Source organism: Cotesia glomerata, linkage group LG6, assembly GCF_020080835.1.
Source record: "Cotesia glomerata isolate CgM1 linkage group LG6, MPM_Cglom_v2.3, whole genome shotgun sequence".
NCBI classification, from domain to species: domain Eukaryota; kingdom Metazoa; phylum Arthropoda; class Insecta; order Hymenoptera; family Braconidae; genus Cotesia; species Cotesia glomerata.
In genome coordinates, this window is record NC_058163.1 from 5,684,083 (window position 1) to 5,700,640 (window position 16,558).

Genomic DNA, 16,558 nt, shown 5'->3' on the forward strand with positions numbered 1-16,558 from the left:
TACCTTAATTCTGAACGAATTTCAATAAAAAGTAACATACTCATTTTTCGAATGATTTCTGAGGTTAAATTCTAAGATGAGCCGAATCTGTCCATTAGCTTAGAAATGACAGCAATTCAAAAATTTTTCTTAAATCGCAAAAATTTTCACTTTTACTGTATTTCCATGCAATAACAATTAAATGCGATATCATATTAAATTTCTGTAAATTGCATATATAGAAGCTCATTAAGTAAGTTTTAATTTGCATACATATATTTTTCTAAATTAAATAGTTGAGGAATGACAGCAATTCAAAAATTTTTGAAAATTGCAAAAATTTTCACTTTTACTGCATTTCCGTGCAATAACAATTAAACACGATATCCTATCGAATTTCTGAAAATCGCATCTGAAAGCTTATTAAGTAAACTTTAATTTTCATGCTTATGTATTTTTTTTAATTGAATAGTTTAGGAATGACAGAAATTTGAATTCTTCAAAATTCTTAAAAATTGGCACTTATCGTTTCTTTGCGAAATAACTAATGAATGCGATGACTTGTAAAATTTTTGTAAATTGCATCTGAAAGCTTATTAAATAAACTTTAATTTACATCCCTCACCATCAGTCTAGGCCAAAAATTACTTACTCTCTTTTGAACATCCATATCAAAAATCGTAAAATAATATAGTTACAGTGGTCCGATCAATTAGAAATTTTAAGCACAATACTTATAAATATAAGTTCTTATAAATAAAGTACTTTCGAAAAATGTAAAAAAATAATTTTTTTTCAAGTTACTTACCAGAATGACCCCTTAAATTAAAATTTATGTATTAATTACGATTATACAATGATAATGAATATTAAACTCACACAATATGCATGCCTTCGGAAGAATTTGGGGTTTTCCACTCAGAGTGGGAATCGAACCAAGATTCTAATGATTACACGTCAATTCCTCTACCATTTAAGCTACCTGAATCCTCAACCAAACACTTCTTCTATTTTGTCTTGTCCAAGACTATACTAGAGTAAATTGGGGTGAAAACCCCTTTATTATTAAATAAATTATAATCGTAAAACAGTAAAATTATAAAATTCACCTGAAGAAGTTGACAAGCCTAAAAACATATCAAGCACTTGTTAATTTCCTCAAAGGCCCCAGCAAGCAATCAGATGATACCCGATCAGAAATACCAACGACGATAAATAAAAGTAAAACGTCTGGGTGTAGTCAATGTCGGTGATCATGGTGGCGTGACAACTATCTCGATTGTATCCTATTAATAAAAGAGGTCTTGGAAGCTTTGATATCCTCGAGTGCCCTCGTTTCCTGACTTGCCCACATGTGTCTACACTTACACGTCGTCATCATTCTTCTCATCCTCATATTGAACCTCCTCCTCATCATCATCATCGTCATCATTGAGTACATTAAACCATCACATCCAGACAATCACCATTCTGCATTTTGTACATTAATACAATCATTGTGGCTTGTGTGCCTGATATACATATTATGTTATTGTTAAATATGTAGTGTCTATTGGGTGCTTTAAGTGTCTGGCTGAACAAACCGGACGGGTGAGCACGAGCCGGAAAGTTATTCATCGTTCATATAAGTTCCATCCACACAAGGAAGTTTGTTATTGCTATTTAAATATTTTATTATGATAGTATTTATTTCACGACCCATAATACGATAGTACTTTTTATTAAAAATTGAAGGAGCATTATGAGTAGTGCTCTTTTGAATTTTTCATACTTCCAGAGTGAAAATTATTGAATCTGATCATATACAATCGAATAAAAAAGTTGCGTATAATAAAGCTCCGGAATTCCTAAGAATTTCCTTGGGGAATCCCGGGAAAAAAATTTTTTATGTAATCATATAAAATTATAGAGAGTTTTGGCCATGTATAATTTTATGTAATTATATATATGATTTTATGTAATGTCAATTTCTTTTTTCAAAACATTTAATAGAATAAATCTTTTTTTTAAGATCATTTTAAGACTATTTAAAGACGCTTTATAATGATTTTCCGGAGCTCTGTCGTAGTGAGCTCATTTTAACATAGTCTAAAAATTTTTTTAAGACTATTTTAAGATGAGCTCCCAGCAACAAAGCCCCAGAACATTAACACGGAGTGTAAGACAGCTTCTAAAAAAAGTCTTAAAATTTTCAGATAATAATTTTTCAACAATTTCAAATTCAATTTAAAAAGAACGTACTCAAAAATGTTGCGGTTAAAAACTTACAAAATCATCTAAAAAATGTCTAAAAATTAATTTTCATAGCAAATTTGACAACCAAATTTCAAAAATCTGCTCTCGGAATTTTTATTTGGCGTCTTAAAATAGTCTTGGTTTGTGTCACATTTAAGATCTTAAACAAACGAAATCTTTAAGACGATTTTTTTTTACACGGGTTGAGTTAAATCATACTCTTACTTTCAATCAATTTTTTTTTCTTTCTGTGATTAATATTTTATCAACTTTGAAAAATTTACAAATTACACGAGCGCTTAAGGCCATTTTGATTTTCCAAATTTTTTTATTTATAAATACCATTAATAATTATTAAATTTAAACAAAAAAAATTTTTAATTAAAAAAATAAGATTTATTGTAGAGTAACTAATATTAGAAATTGATAGTTAACATTGAAACATTAATAATTTAAATGCTATTTTTATTAATTTTTTCAATATTTATCATTACTTATTAAATTGATAGTTAATAATTAATAATAAAAAAAAAAACTTTTTTTTTCCAACTAATTTAAGTACAGAGATATTTTACTAGCATTTGTCAACGACCATATCATGCTGAGTCAAAACACCAGTTCTCGTCCGATCACTGAAGTTAAGCAGCATTGAGCGTGGTTAGTACTTGGATGGGTGACCGCTTGGGAACACCACGTGTTGTTGGCACAATTTTTTTTTGGTTTTTTGAAGTGAAACTTTTTTATCGAGGTACGGAAGAATTCTTAAAGCAATGTTAAAAAAAAATCGTCACACATCAATATAAAGAAATTTAATTCTTACAGAATTCTTAAAAATTATTTTGAACAGTAATTTTTTTAAAGCACCACGTTACAGTATAAAATATAATTTTTATACACATAAATATATACTTAAGTATAACTATTTATGATCAAATTAAATGTAGAAAGTTATGGATAGGATTGACAATAAATAATGAGAAAAATACAGTATTATCAAAGCAGAGTGATTAAAATAGAATCTTTAAAAGAGTCGTATCGAGAGAAGTGTCGTTACTTAACAGAGTTTAGTCGCAGACTAACTATAATGTTGAAACTATTTTATTGTGAGGTCTAACCCTCTGTATTGTCCTTAGTAGAACACATGTTTTTCTTCTTAACTAAGACAGTAATATTTGGGTGTACTGTACATAGTAAAATAGGGAGTCCTTTGTACAACTCAAGTAACTAAGGTCATAAAATCAAGCCTATACAGGCTTTCTTATTCTACCTGCACAAATGTGCCTTAAATGTGTTTTGCACATTTCAAAACTAATAAAATAAAATATACTACTTTTCTAAAATCAATATTTTTGAGAACAAACTATCTAAAATATAAAACTAAAAGTTTGTAACTGAGATTTATTTTTGCTCAGAGAATCCAACATTAGATATCAAAATATAGTTATAAAAATTAACGCATAGTCATAATTTGCATTTCATAATTAGATATGATAATTTTTCGCAAGTTTTTGAATTGATTACCAATACATTATTATTAACAAACTTATTTTACAATGTCCACTTAACTGATAAGAATTCATAGTTTTCAACTGAATACAAGCTGCACATGTTTCTTTATAGTGTATATTTATAAATATATATGATGGAAAAATTTATGGGCTTTGTAGTTGACAATAAAAAGTTGTGTAAATGTTTCGCTTCATCTACGCCTACGGGTAAATAAACCGGCTGTATAATAAAAGACTCTTTCGTCTGATGATGTCTCGTTCTGCGCATCTCATCTTGTGTTTTTCTACCGTGCCAAAAAAAAATTAAATTTTTTGTTCCACCTACGTGAATTTGCACACAAAAATAGATCTACTGTCTGCAGGTTCACAGGTGTCATATTACCGATAAATAAAAATCTGAAGAACATTGGTGACCCTGTAGACCTCATGTAAAATTTTTACAATGAATGAAAAATCAAGATTCGAATTAATAAAGTTTGGAAAAAAGCGATTGGTGGGATGAAAGCCGGAAGATGTAAGATTGTAACTGTTTAAAAGTTAAATCCTAATCGCAAGTAAAACGTAGAGCGTGACTCAGTCGGTGGCACACGTCGTAGTCGTATAGAGTCGGTAAGTTGAATAAATCGTTGCGGCGCCACTATGTGTCACGATTCAGGATATCGATGGCGTGCGAGTTTTGTATACGAAGGTCATAAAAGAGAGATATCTTGCACCTAGTTGATTCTGATCAGTATGTGTGAATCGTGAATCATGCTGTTCGAATTATTTTGAATATTATTTCGCATCAACTTTTTTTTTGAATTAATCAACATATATTTTTTTGATCTGTACAGAATTATTTAAAATGTTTGCAGTAAGTTATTGAACATTTTTAGCTTGAAACCAGTGATTTTAGTTTGAAAAAAAACATTACAGAGAAATATTTTTGAAGAAGCCATTAAATTTTGATTCAAGTTATTGGAAAAACCAAAAAAAGAAAAACGTTTTTTTTAGTAATTTTTAAGCTAACAAAAAAGTAATATTTAAATGAACAATAATCCAGAAAAAATTTTCTCAATGCATATTTTGTTGAATTTAATTATTGTGATAAAATAATTTGTTTTTAAAAGTAATAAAAAATTTTTTTTTGTGCTTGTAATATTTACATATTAATAACTTTGATAATTACATATTAATAATTTTTTAATAATAAAAAAAAATTGTAGAAAATGAAATAATAATGTTTCAATGTAATGAAAAAATTAATTTTGAAATATTACTGTTTCCCGCCTTCAAATTTAGAAAAATAACTTTTACTGAGTTATAGTTCATTAAGTTTTTTCTTTACGTTGTTTCTTGAAATAAGTTTTTCTATAAGTATATTCATTTCTATTTAACTTAAGATGTTTCTAAGGTCTTTATAATTAGCGTGCAAAAAATTCCCCTTTTCTTTATTCTTAAGTAAGGAAGGACTATTCCCCTCTTTACACAACAAAAGACGCTGCACAGTAAAAAATTTTGCGTCATTGCGTCAAAAAATTTTGTGTTAAAAATTTAACACTTTTTTGTGTAAATTTAACATTTATTGTGTTAAATTAACACAGAAAAATGTTGAATTAACTCAAAAAAGTGTTAAATATTTAACATAAAAATTTTTAACACAAAATTTTTTGATGCAATGACGCAAAATTTTTTACTGTGTGTCAAAGTGGGAGCTTTTGTTCCGAATTGCTGTGATTTTTAATCTCACAGTTAAAGTATTTAAGAATTTTAGTGTCATCTCAGGTAAATGGGAGTGAAATCCTAAAATACACGGAGAGAGAAGAATAGAACTTATTCCTATGTAAAATGGTAACCATTACCATGTTACATAGTAACGGAAATTTTTGTGAGAACCCTGTGTAAATTTGCCAATAAAAATCTTAGAAATTGTGATAAAAATATGAACAATCACTCATTCGATGCGGAATTGAATTCTGAAAATAATGTTTTTTTTTTTTTTTTTTTTTTTTTTTTTTATGAAAATTTCAATTTGTTATTAACAAAAAACATAACCAAAATAATAAATCTCAGTTTTTCGTAAATAACTCAATAACTATTGATGATATCAAAAATCGGAAAAAGATCCTGGAATAGGAGGAAGTTTCTGAAAAAAAGTCTCGACTCCCGGAACTCTAGCTTAAAAAACAATAATTTTTATTTAATGTTGAAAATAGGGTTCCGCGCAACTGCCGTCGTATTTTAGCATCGGCGCGGCCGTGTGACAAAAGTCGCGCGGAACCCTATTTTCAACATTAAATAAAAATTATTGTTTTTCAAGCTAGAGTTCTGGGAGTCAAGACTTTTTTTCAGAAATTTCCTCTTCTTTAAGGATCTTTTTTCCGATTTTTGATATCATCAATAGTTATTGAGTTATTTACGAAAAACTGAGATTTATTATTTTGGTTATGTTTTTTGTTAATAACAAATTGAAATTTTCATAAAAAAAATAAATAAACAACAACATTATTTTCAGAATTTAATTGATCGATCAAACGAGCCCACGAAGCGGGCGAAGTTCGATCGAGATTATACTACGCGGCTCGTTCGAAGGTGATAGATAACATGTAGTACTGTCAAGTATGCTTAAACTTCATAACTTTTAGAGATTTGAATTCAAATTTATTACCGCCCGTTATTATTATTACTCTATCGGTCGTCATATATTTTAGAGTGTTACTTACCTCCTTTGTTTTTTTTTTTTTTTTTTTTTTTTTTTTTTTTGTTATCACAGATTCGTATTGATGATTACTGGATTGTGGGTCCAATATGGGTGGGGAGTGATCATCTTCGAACGAGCCGCGTAGTATAATCTCGATCGAACTTCGCCCGCTTCGCGGGCTCGTTTGATCGATCAATTATACAACGCGTCTCATTCTCGATGATAGATTACATGTAGATCTTTAGCGTCTGTGATAATGTTTCTATTTTTCATGCAATTACATAAGACAAATAAAGAGAAAAAAAAATACTTATAACTATTTCCATGTCTTTAATTACCTCTATAGGTCTTAACGTTTATTATTTTTTCCCTTACTATTTATTTTAGTTATAACTGCTGAAGCAAACTTATTGCTTGATTCTGTAAGAGGTCTATTATAAAAACGCGCGAACGTTGCAGATCCATCTGTCCAGCCTGCTGTTTTCCTGATTGTGTCGATGTCTACTCCTTTTCTGTATGCTGCAGATACAGAAGCATGTTTAGCACTGTATGCGCTAAATTTTTCGGTATCGATACCAGCTTTGTTTAATAACGACTTAATCCAGTGTCCGATTGTCTGAGCGGTTACTGGATGTGTGGTTTTACCGTTGATAAAAACAGTTTTTTATTTTCTGCTCGAATAGACCGTATTATTTTTAAGTAGTGCAGTATTATAGAAGCTACGCAAACTTTTTGTCGTTGCTTGAAAAAAGGTACTATTAATATTGGCTGGTTCTTTCCCAACTTAGATGTCTTGATCAATTCCGGAATTTTGATCTGAAGGCCTGATGAACCTTGACTAATATTATCTATGTCGATAAGAGATATAGTCTGGAGTCTGTGAGCAGTAATGAGGACTAGTAGTGTTGCTGCGATTTCAGATACTTGTTTTAGTGTTTGATTTTCTATTGTATTTTGGTTTTCTATGTACTCTAACACTTGTTCTGTATTCCATGTTGTGGAATATTTTGGAGTAGGGGGCCGTTTCTTAAAAACTCCTTTAAAAAATCTTGATATAAGGTCATCTTTAGATAAGTCTCTTTTTACGATGAGTGAGATCGCTGATCTCGTCGAGTTTATGGTTCCATAGCCCACGTTTTCATTAAATCTTTTCGTCAGGAATTCAATTATATTGGCAGTGCTGGGGTCGAACACATTGAATTTTTTGTCTGTGGCAAATTGTGTCCATTTTTTGAGACAGCCTTCGTATTGTTTGAGTGTTGATGGTGTGATTGAATTAACCATGAAGTCGACGGAATCCTCTGGTACTCCCTTTATTAGAATCGCTTCCCTGATAGTTTCCCTACCACTAGAGAAAGCTTGTGTGATAGAGGATGGATCTTCTTCCGGCAAGGAAAAATTAACAAGTCAGCTGATGGTTCTAGTACTAAAGGATCCTCGCAGAGAAGTGAGGTAAAAAAAGGGTACCATGCTTGAGTGGGCCAATTAGGGACAACCAATACCCCAGTTGCTCTATCATTGATTATTTTTCTAATTACTGGTAATACCATTGCAAAAGGAGGAAATGCATAAAATTGTTTTTTCTCCCATGAAATTGTAAAAGAGTCTACTACTAATGCTTCTGAATCAGGGTAACGTGAGCAAAATTTTTTACACTTGGTGTTAATTCTAGATGCGAATAGATCAATTGTGCAAGGGCCAAATTTTTCGACTATTTGTTTGAAGTACTTTGCCTTAAGTTCCCATTCGGTATCTAAGTTAGTAACACGAGAGGCTGCATCTGCGTGGATATTTTATTTTGAGGCGATATATGATGCTTTTATCCAAATATTTTTTCCGTCGCACCACTGCCAGATCTCTCGTGCTAGCGCACTCAGGTGGGGAAATTTTATTCCACCTGCTTTATTGATATATGAAATGGCTGTGGTGTTATCTATACGCATCAGAATTTTGCAATTGCTGAGATTTGAAGCAAAACATTTTAAAGCAAAAAAGGCAGCTAGGAGTTCTAAGTAATTGATGTGAAACTTTTTATCTTTCTGGCTCCAAAACCCGTGAGTGACTTTTAAATTAGATTCCGCATCCCAACCTGATCTGGATGCATCAGATGATATTGTGATTTTATAATTTTGTGTCCTTATTGGGCTAGAACCAGTTAACAAATTTATTTTCCACCAAATAAGATCTTTCATTATGGAGTTAGTGATTTTAATGTAAGCTTCAAAATTATTATCATTGATAGTTAACGCTAACCATTTTTCCCTCTCTAATGTTACGATATATATTTTACTGTACTCTACCGCTGGGGATGCCGCAATGAGGACTCTTATTAACTGCGCAAAAAACCGGATTTTATATTTGTTCCCTACTTCAAAGTGGTTCAAAAACTGCAGTATTTGATTTTTCTTGTTGTCTGATAGGTCTACAGAATATTTTTCTGAATCGACAATAAATCCAAGATACTTACATCTTGTACTCGGTCTTGTACAACTTTTTTTGTAGTTTATAATAAACCCTAATTTTTCCAACAATTTGATGATATTTTTTACATTACTGCTGCAAGATTCATATGAATTGCAAATACATAAGAGATCATCTAAGTGTATCACCGATAACCAGCCTTTTAAGCGCAAAATATTTACTACTGGTTTCATTATTTTTGTAAAAATGTACGGACTAGTCGATAAACCAAATGGAAGACAAGTAAACTGATATAAGATGTTATTAAATCTAAATCTTAAGTATTTTCTATCACGTTCATTGACTGGTACTAGAAAATACGCGTCTTTTAAATCTAAAGTCACCATGTATGAACCCTGTGATATTACATTTTTTACTGCCCTGAGGTCTTCCATTTTAAAATGTGTCGTTTCGATAAACTCATTTAACCTGCTTAAATTTATTATAAATCTATTAGATTTGTCTGGCTTCGCAACTAGGAAGTAGGATGATACAAATTAGCCCTCACAAGCTACACATTTTTCTATTGCTTTTTTGGATAAAAGATTGGAAATTTCTTGGTTAATTTTTTCAAATTTGCCTGAGGACCAGTTTGGTGTACTTGGTTCTCGAAATTGAACTGGTTTGGACTTGAAGGTTAAATTATACCCGCTCAAGCAATTAAGAATAAACTTATCACTTGTGATCGTTTTCCATTCTTCTACAAAATGTCGTAGCCTACCTGCGATGAAACTTACTTGTTCTACTTCTTCGACGTCGATCGACTCGACGTTGGCGTGCCATTCGACTTTGAATGGCATTACTTTGCAACCGCACATGGGAAAAGACCTTGTGATGGAGCTGGAGGGACTTTCAAAAGGATGGCAGCATGATCAAATCTTCAACTTCCGTATGACCAACAAATTTCAACTCCTGTCGAACTATTTGAATGGGCGGAAAAACCAAATTCTTTACCAAATATAAATATTGAATTTTTTTCAAATGAAAAGTATGATCAGGCTAAACTTTTATTAGATCAACGATATTCACGAGCAAAAACAATCACAGGGACGCAGAAATATCATTGTGTCATTCCAGACGGAAAAGATACTTTGCGATTTAAAGAATTTTCATCATCCAGTGAATCTCGTATTTATAAAATATTTAAACGTGTAAGGAAATAAATGTGAAATAATAATAATCGTTTAGTGTAAATAAAATTTAATAATTGTTATGAAAACTGTGTCAGTAAGTTATTTATGGTAAATCCTGAGCATAGAATTTTTTTAGAAATTTTTTATGACAAAAAGTTGGAATTTGAAATTTTGAAAAATCGTAAAAAAATGGATCCCATCGATTGCCCATTAAGGGACTAGGCTTAAAAGTTGGGGGATAATTGACAGTTTTTTAGAAAAAATTTTCAAGAAAATCAATCAGTACGTTTTTTGGAAATCAACATTTTAAAGTTAAAATTTGAAAATCTTATAGAAATACAGTTTAAAAATTTTTTTTGATTTTATATCCTAAAAGTGTGTTTAAAAACAAAAATTTTCAAAAAAAAACGTCCCGATTGGCCCATTTTTCGCAAAGTTACAGACATTTGAAAAAAAGAAAAGCGATTTTTTTCAAAAATTGATATCTCGAAAACGGCTGGGCAATAAAAATTGAAAAAAAATCATGGCGGTCTTTTTCAATAGGTACTATAACATAAAAAATTTTCAAAAAAATCGCAGATGCAAAGGCAGAATGCTATCCGATTTGGCGTGGAATGCCCCATATATATACCTTATTTTCACTTACAGATGTAACTAAGGCTAACAAAGAAAATTCACCAGAAGAATTTAATAAAAATTCTGAAGGGTCTACGACTACAGATAAACTAACAGATGATCCTGAAGTCGAGGTCCTTACGACCCCATTTAATAAGTTAATTAATAAACTAATTAAATAAGTTAAAAAAAATATACAATACAAATAGAGTAATGCTGGATTGTAATTTCATTGCTAGCAACTTCCAAATTTTTTAAAAGAAAATTTACTGTTTAGAAAATATTTTTTACGATTTACTATTGTAATTTTATCCAAAGATTATTGTAAGAAATTCGATTAGAAAAAAAACGATATTACTATTGTAAATATTGAGATAATAAAAAATAAGATGTAAAAATATATATTCTTGTATTCATTCTTAAAATTTCCAATTCTGCCTCTGTATCTTTCCAATACAAATGAATAATTTTACGATAGATGAATTTAAAGATTTCTTAATTCAGATGAGTATTGGCCGTGCAAAGCGCTAGATAGTGACATCTACGCTCCATCCCTCTTTTTCCCTAGAATTTGCAAAAAAAACTGACCGTCCATCTTTACAATCGTTCACTAACACGTCTTGTATAATTTATTTTATAATATTGATCTTTTTAAATATCCTGCTAATATTATTTGTTGAATAAAATTTACGGTACTAAATCTTAGAAATTATTAAATGACAAGTGTAGTCTACTATTACTATTGTATTCAATAAAAATTACGATAGAAAAATCGTAAAAATTCTTTAATTTCTTACCGCGTTGTAAGTTAACGATTGTATTTCTTTGAATATTAAATGAATAGCTTAATAAAGTATTCTACATTACTCATTAAAATATCTACTGTCATCTGAACTATGTACTGAAATAAAAATGAATGAGGAAATAATAAAAATTTACTTTCAACAAAAATATTTCGGTATATAGTTGTGTAACGCCCACGCCTCAGCGAACAATGTCCTGAAAAAAAGTGATCAATGAATGAATGAATGAATACTTCGCTAGATAAAAAAGCGATAGAAGCAGCGATATATCTGTAGGGTTATTATACTCGTTACTTTATATTTATTTTATCGACTACTGTGTCTTCACATACTAAAACACAAGCGACGACCCACACGTGCCCAACCTCATGATCATGACTGTGTCATAAATTGAGTTCAACTTCCTGCTGCTATCTCAATCGATTGGTCTCTTTTTGCTACGGATACACCAAGAACTACTACTGTTTTGATCAAGTTTATGAACCCCAAAAGACGTCTCGTGAGTAAGATAAAGCAAGTGGATCGAGGGATAATATATTTCTCATTCATACGGTGGTTTATTTTCGACTTCCAGAAGATATAATGCAAAAGAGATAGGTTAATCCAGTTGGGTTTTAAGATGTTGAACGTATAACTGGCTTCTTGCATTCGTTATTGTTATTGTTATTATCATCGTTGGATGGTAAAACTGATGATATCTATGTGAAGGCGGAGTACCTGGCTTAACGTGCTGTCGCGGACATGGGCGAGGTTGCCTCTCTTTCATTTCATTCGGGGATAAAAAAAATGTTCTCTCTGATGCCTTCTGGTTAAAACTATCTAACTACTTTATACGCTCTGCATCTTACAGAGCTGAAAACAAAAGGAGAGATAAGCTTCAATAAAAATTTTATAAGTATTTATTAATAAAAAGGTTAAGTTAGCGATCTTATTTCTTCAGGCGCTGCAGGTGTTATGACAATCTATCATCTTGATATTTAATTTGTTGATCGGAGAAATGCTCATTATTATTAGAAAGTGCTATAGAATAGATAAATATTCAACTGCGATTATTCTGTGTACTTATTAAAAATGTTTTATAGATCAAATGCATAATTTACGAGATTCTTTTGTATAATTTAGTCCAGTAGTATATTTTTCTACATAAAACTCAAAAAATTTTGTTATGTTACAATCTGATAGGCGAGTTTATTAATTTTTAACTTCCCGCTGAGGAAATTGAAAAATTTTCGAAAATTGGAAAGTCATTAGTTTCACCTTGTTTTACAAAAATCGAGTTTTCATCAGATCTCAACGTTTTGAGGTCCTAGAAAGCTTCCCAGGATATTCCCAGGGTGAGTGTGTGTGTATCATCATCGCCGTCATCATCTTCATCACCACCATCATCATCATCTTCATCATCATCATCACCATCATCATCATCACCACCATCATCATCATCATCATCATCTTCATCTTCATCACTACCATCATCATCATCATCATGTTTGATTTGTCTCTAATCAAGACAAAAAATCCTTGAATGAAGTAAAATTTATTTAAACTAATAAAAATATTTCAGTTCAATTATTTTTCTACTTTTGAATCAAGTCGATGTTTTTATTGGTGCTCGAGACAGAAAATAAAAATATACAGCTTTCTAAATAAAATATTGTGAAGAAGTTAAAATATACTAATTTTTTTTTTTTTATTTATTAAATGACAGAAAAATTTTTACAAAATTTTGAGTCAACATTGGATGAAAAACTTTCTCAATACCGAAATCAGTAAACTTCTGATTTTTTTTATAGTTTATTTAAAAAATAAATTACTAAAAAATTTTCTGAAATTTCTTTTCACAGCATTTATATTATTAAATTATCTTTCGACATGTATCTATAATATTTATCTCCACTTCAGAAATTATGATTTGACTAATATAAATTTTCAAAAATGAAGGATGAAAAACTATAATACTTACGACTATTTGTATGCATTTTATACTCATTTCAAAAAATTTAATAAAAATTGTCTTTAAAAATATATTTTACTAAAAAATAAAAAAAAAACTTGAATACTAAATTTTAAACTAAAATAAATAAAATAAAATAAATTTTCTCCAATTACTAAGTAATATTTCATTAATCTTCTTTCTCAAATCTCCGAAGCCCAAAAATGCATCGTTCCACAAAACGCGGCAATCAATAAAACTAATTTTAATTGACTCGATTTAAATACCCTAAAAAAATCAACCGATAAACAAATCCGTTAAGTAAACAAGTGGACAGAAAGAACTCGAACTTGAACAAGTGAAAAGCTAGACTATAAGAAAGACAAAGAAAGAGCGAATTGAGTATCGAGGACTTGTACTTGAGCCCGCGTGTCTCGTAAACGTTCTAATCTCGTGGCACACCGCGCTCGTGTCTCGATCCACAAATTATTCTCCATGTTCCCGGGCGTGTAGAACGAGCCGCGCTCCGTGTGCGCCCACTTCTTCTTTATCTCTATTTGCATTTTTTTATTTAACTTACTGGTTGGTTTCCTTTATTTTCCTTTCCACCCGACTCCACACAGCAATTCCTTCTTGCTTCACCACCAGCTCCTTTTCTGTTGTCTTCTGGCTTGGTCTATAAGGTCTATATACCCATTTACTTCCAAGAAGCTCAGTATCTCGTCTCTCGAATGTCTCGTCTCGTATGCCACGATCCGAGACTTAAACATTGACTCCAACGACGAAACCTTCCGCTCATTCCGTTTTCCATCCTTCTCTTTGTTTTCTTCCTTCTGCTCAAGCTTAAGTAGAAGAATATCTGAGTGCGGCAATAGCACGTGTTGCAAGAGCAAAAATAAAAACAAGAACAGGAATGAGAAAGAGACAATCAAGAAGAAGAAGAAGGAGTAAGCTAATGTAAGAAACAAATGGCAAAGAGAGTTAACAAAGATAGAAAGAGAGTAAGTGTAGGGTCAGAGTATTCCAGTTAAGGTTTGCTCCTGTTTGTTCCTCGTTTGGAGTCACATCTTGGGACCACGAACCGCCAAGAGGTCGTGGCTCTTTTCTCAATACTCTTACTCCTTTATCTTAAATCTTACGTCCACCTGCGTTCTACGTATTGTCAGCCGAGTTCGCTCGGAATCCCGTGAGAATTAACGATTCCAGTTGGTACGAAGGCCAAAGATGGCGCCCTCGTTACCGGCTACTATACTGCCATTCGCCACTCGCTCCTGCTAACTGATGCTGATGTGGGATGTGGGAGGTTAGCATTGCTTGCTTGTTTCTCTGTTTGTTACACTCGTTTTAGATTGTTTGTTGACTTGTTTAATAGAGGGCGCATGCACAGGTCATTTTGGAGTATGGCTTCCTGCTTCTGATGACAACAACTAGCTGGACATTGCGGAACACGTTTCACCTTGATGATACTACGTGAATTGTGATTATATGGGTGAGCACCGAGTAGAGTTACTTTACTCTACGGTCAACTTCGTGAGCCTGCCCTTATTTTCTATTTCCAAGTAACGTAGACCTGGATTGACCGTTAAATTACTCGCTAACAGACGGCCATTTTTTTTTAAGAGTCCTCCTGCTGGGTTTTATGGCGCAGTACATCACCGGTTATGACAATTGTAATTATTTTATTTTAAATGCTTATTTTAAATTTTTATCTTGATGAAATTTGTTTAGAAATTTTGTGTATTCGCTAAAATAAATATTTATTAACCCCATGGATGGTTGTATTATATCACATGAAATGATCGCACATCAATTACGTAACTTGGGATGTTAAATGTGAGGATAGGGGGTCATCCGGTGCATTAATGAAGTGCAAACCACTACCGAGTTGCTGCAAGTTGACATGTATTCCGTCACATGTGGTAATGTACGGCACGTGCTCAAGTTACGTACTTATGTATATGTATGTCGATGTGGATGAACGTAGGAAGGTGGGTTACAATATTGAGGATAAAGGATAGGGGTGCACGCCTGCTGGTGGTAAGAGGGTAGATAATCATCAAGAGTCATCTGGTTAAAACAGAACGGCCTGGTTATAATGCCACGTATCTGCTCACCGAAATTGGGGATGATTGTTGATTCACTAATTTAACTAATTGGAGGTCAATATGTGGATATGGTAATTTTTTTGTTTTTAGTATTCAGGGGTCGCTGTTGAGGGAATTTATTAGCAAGCGTGGTGAATTAAATTAGATTGCATACTTGAATTTTTTGGGAATTGTTTTTAATGGAGGTTGTTGATATTTGGAAATTAAAGTTACTTGAAATTTATCCGTTGTGAGTAAAGAAAAATTAAGTTGGAAGAAAAGAGAATTTAGAATTAATATTAACTCTCTGGAGAGAGATTAGTGAAATTGTCACTAATTGTATACTAATTTTTACTAATCTTATAAATTGGGATATCCAAATTTACTACAAAATAAGTAGAAAAATAATTTTTTAAGTTGTGAAATCTTAATTTCTTGTCAATGAAAAATTCACGAATCTAAATTGTGATCATCAGTGAAAATTTTCAATTTAATAATAGTCGCATACTTTAGATATTTTGAAAAAGTAACTAAGGTAAAAGCCCCAATTATTGACGCTATAAGAGACAAAGTTATGATTTCATTTTTTTTAAGCAATCAAATATAAACATCGATGAATTTTGTTTGTGGTAATGTCTTCAGTAATATTTTAACTAATCAATTTCTTTTTTTAAAATGATAATCAGTGATATTTACTAATTAATTTTAAATAATTAAATATATGATCTGGATACACCAATTATTGACAGGTTAAAAAACTGATTGATCTAATTATTGACGTACCGTAACCCCAATTATTGACGCCCCTACTGCACATGCGTCGAATCATTTGGTTATATTGTTATTTATCAAAAACTTGATATAAAGTAATCAATATTATTAAAGTTAATTAATAATAATTGCTATGAATGAATAATTATTATGAAAAATATAACAATTTATTTAAAAACTTATTTAACACTAAAACACGCCGAGTTATTTGACAGTTAAAAGCCTTGAATATAATCGCGTATATAACGTATTTTATACTTAAAAAAAAAAGGCGTCATAGCGCTGTCGACTGGCTATCAATATGGGATTCACCATAAAAATTATGAACTAGTTATTGAATCCCATTATTTAAATATCGTA

General features: G+C 31.3%; 1 non-coding gene across 1 annotated transcript; it reads left to right on the forward strand.

Annotated features, from left to right (window-relative positions):
* The first annotated feature begins 2,797 nt into the window (after positions 1 to 2,797).
* LOC123268229 lies at positions 2,798 to 2,920 on the forward strand. The gene has a single exon (XR_006510198.1). It is a non-coding gene; the product is annotated as a 5S ribosomal RNA (ribosomal RNA).
* The last annotated feature ends 13,638 nt before the right edge of the window (positions 2,921 to 16,558 follow it).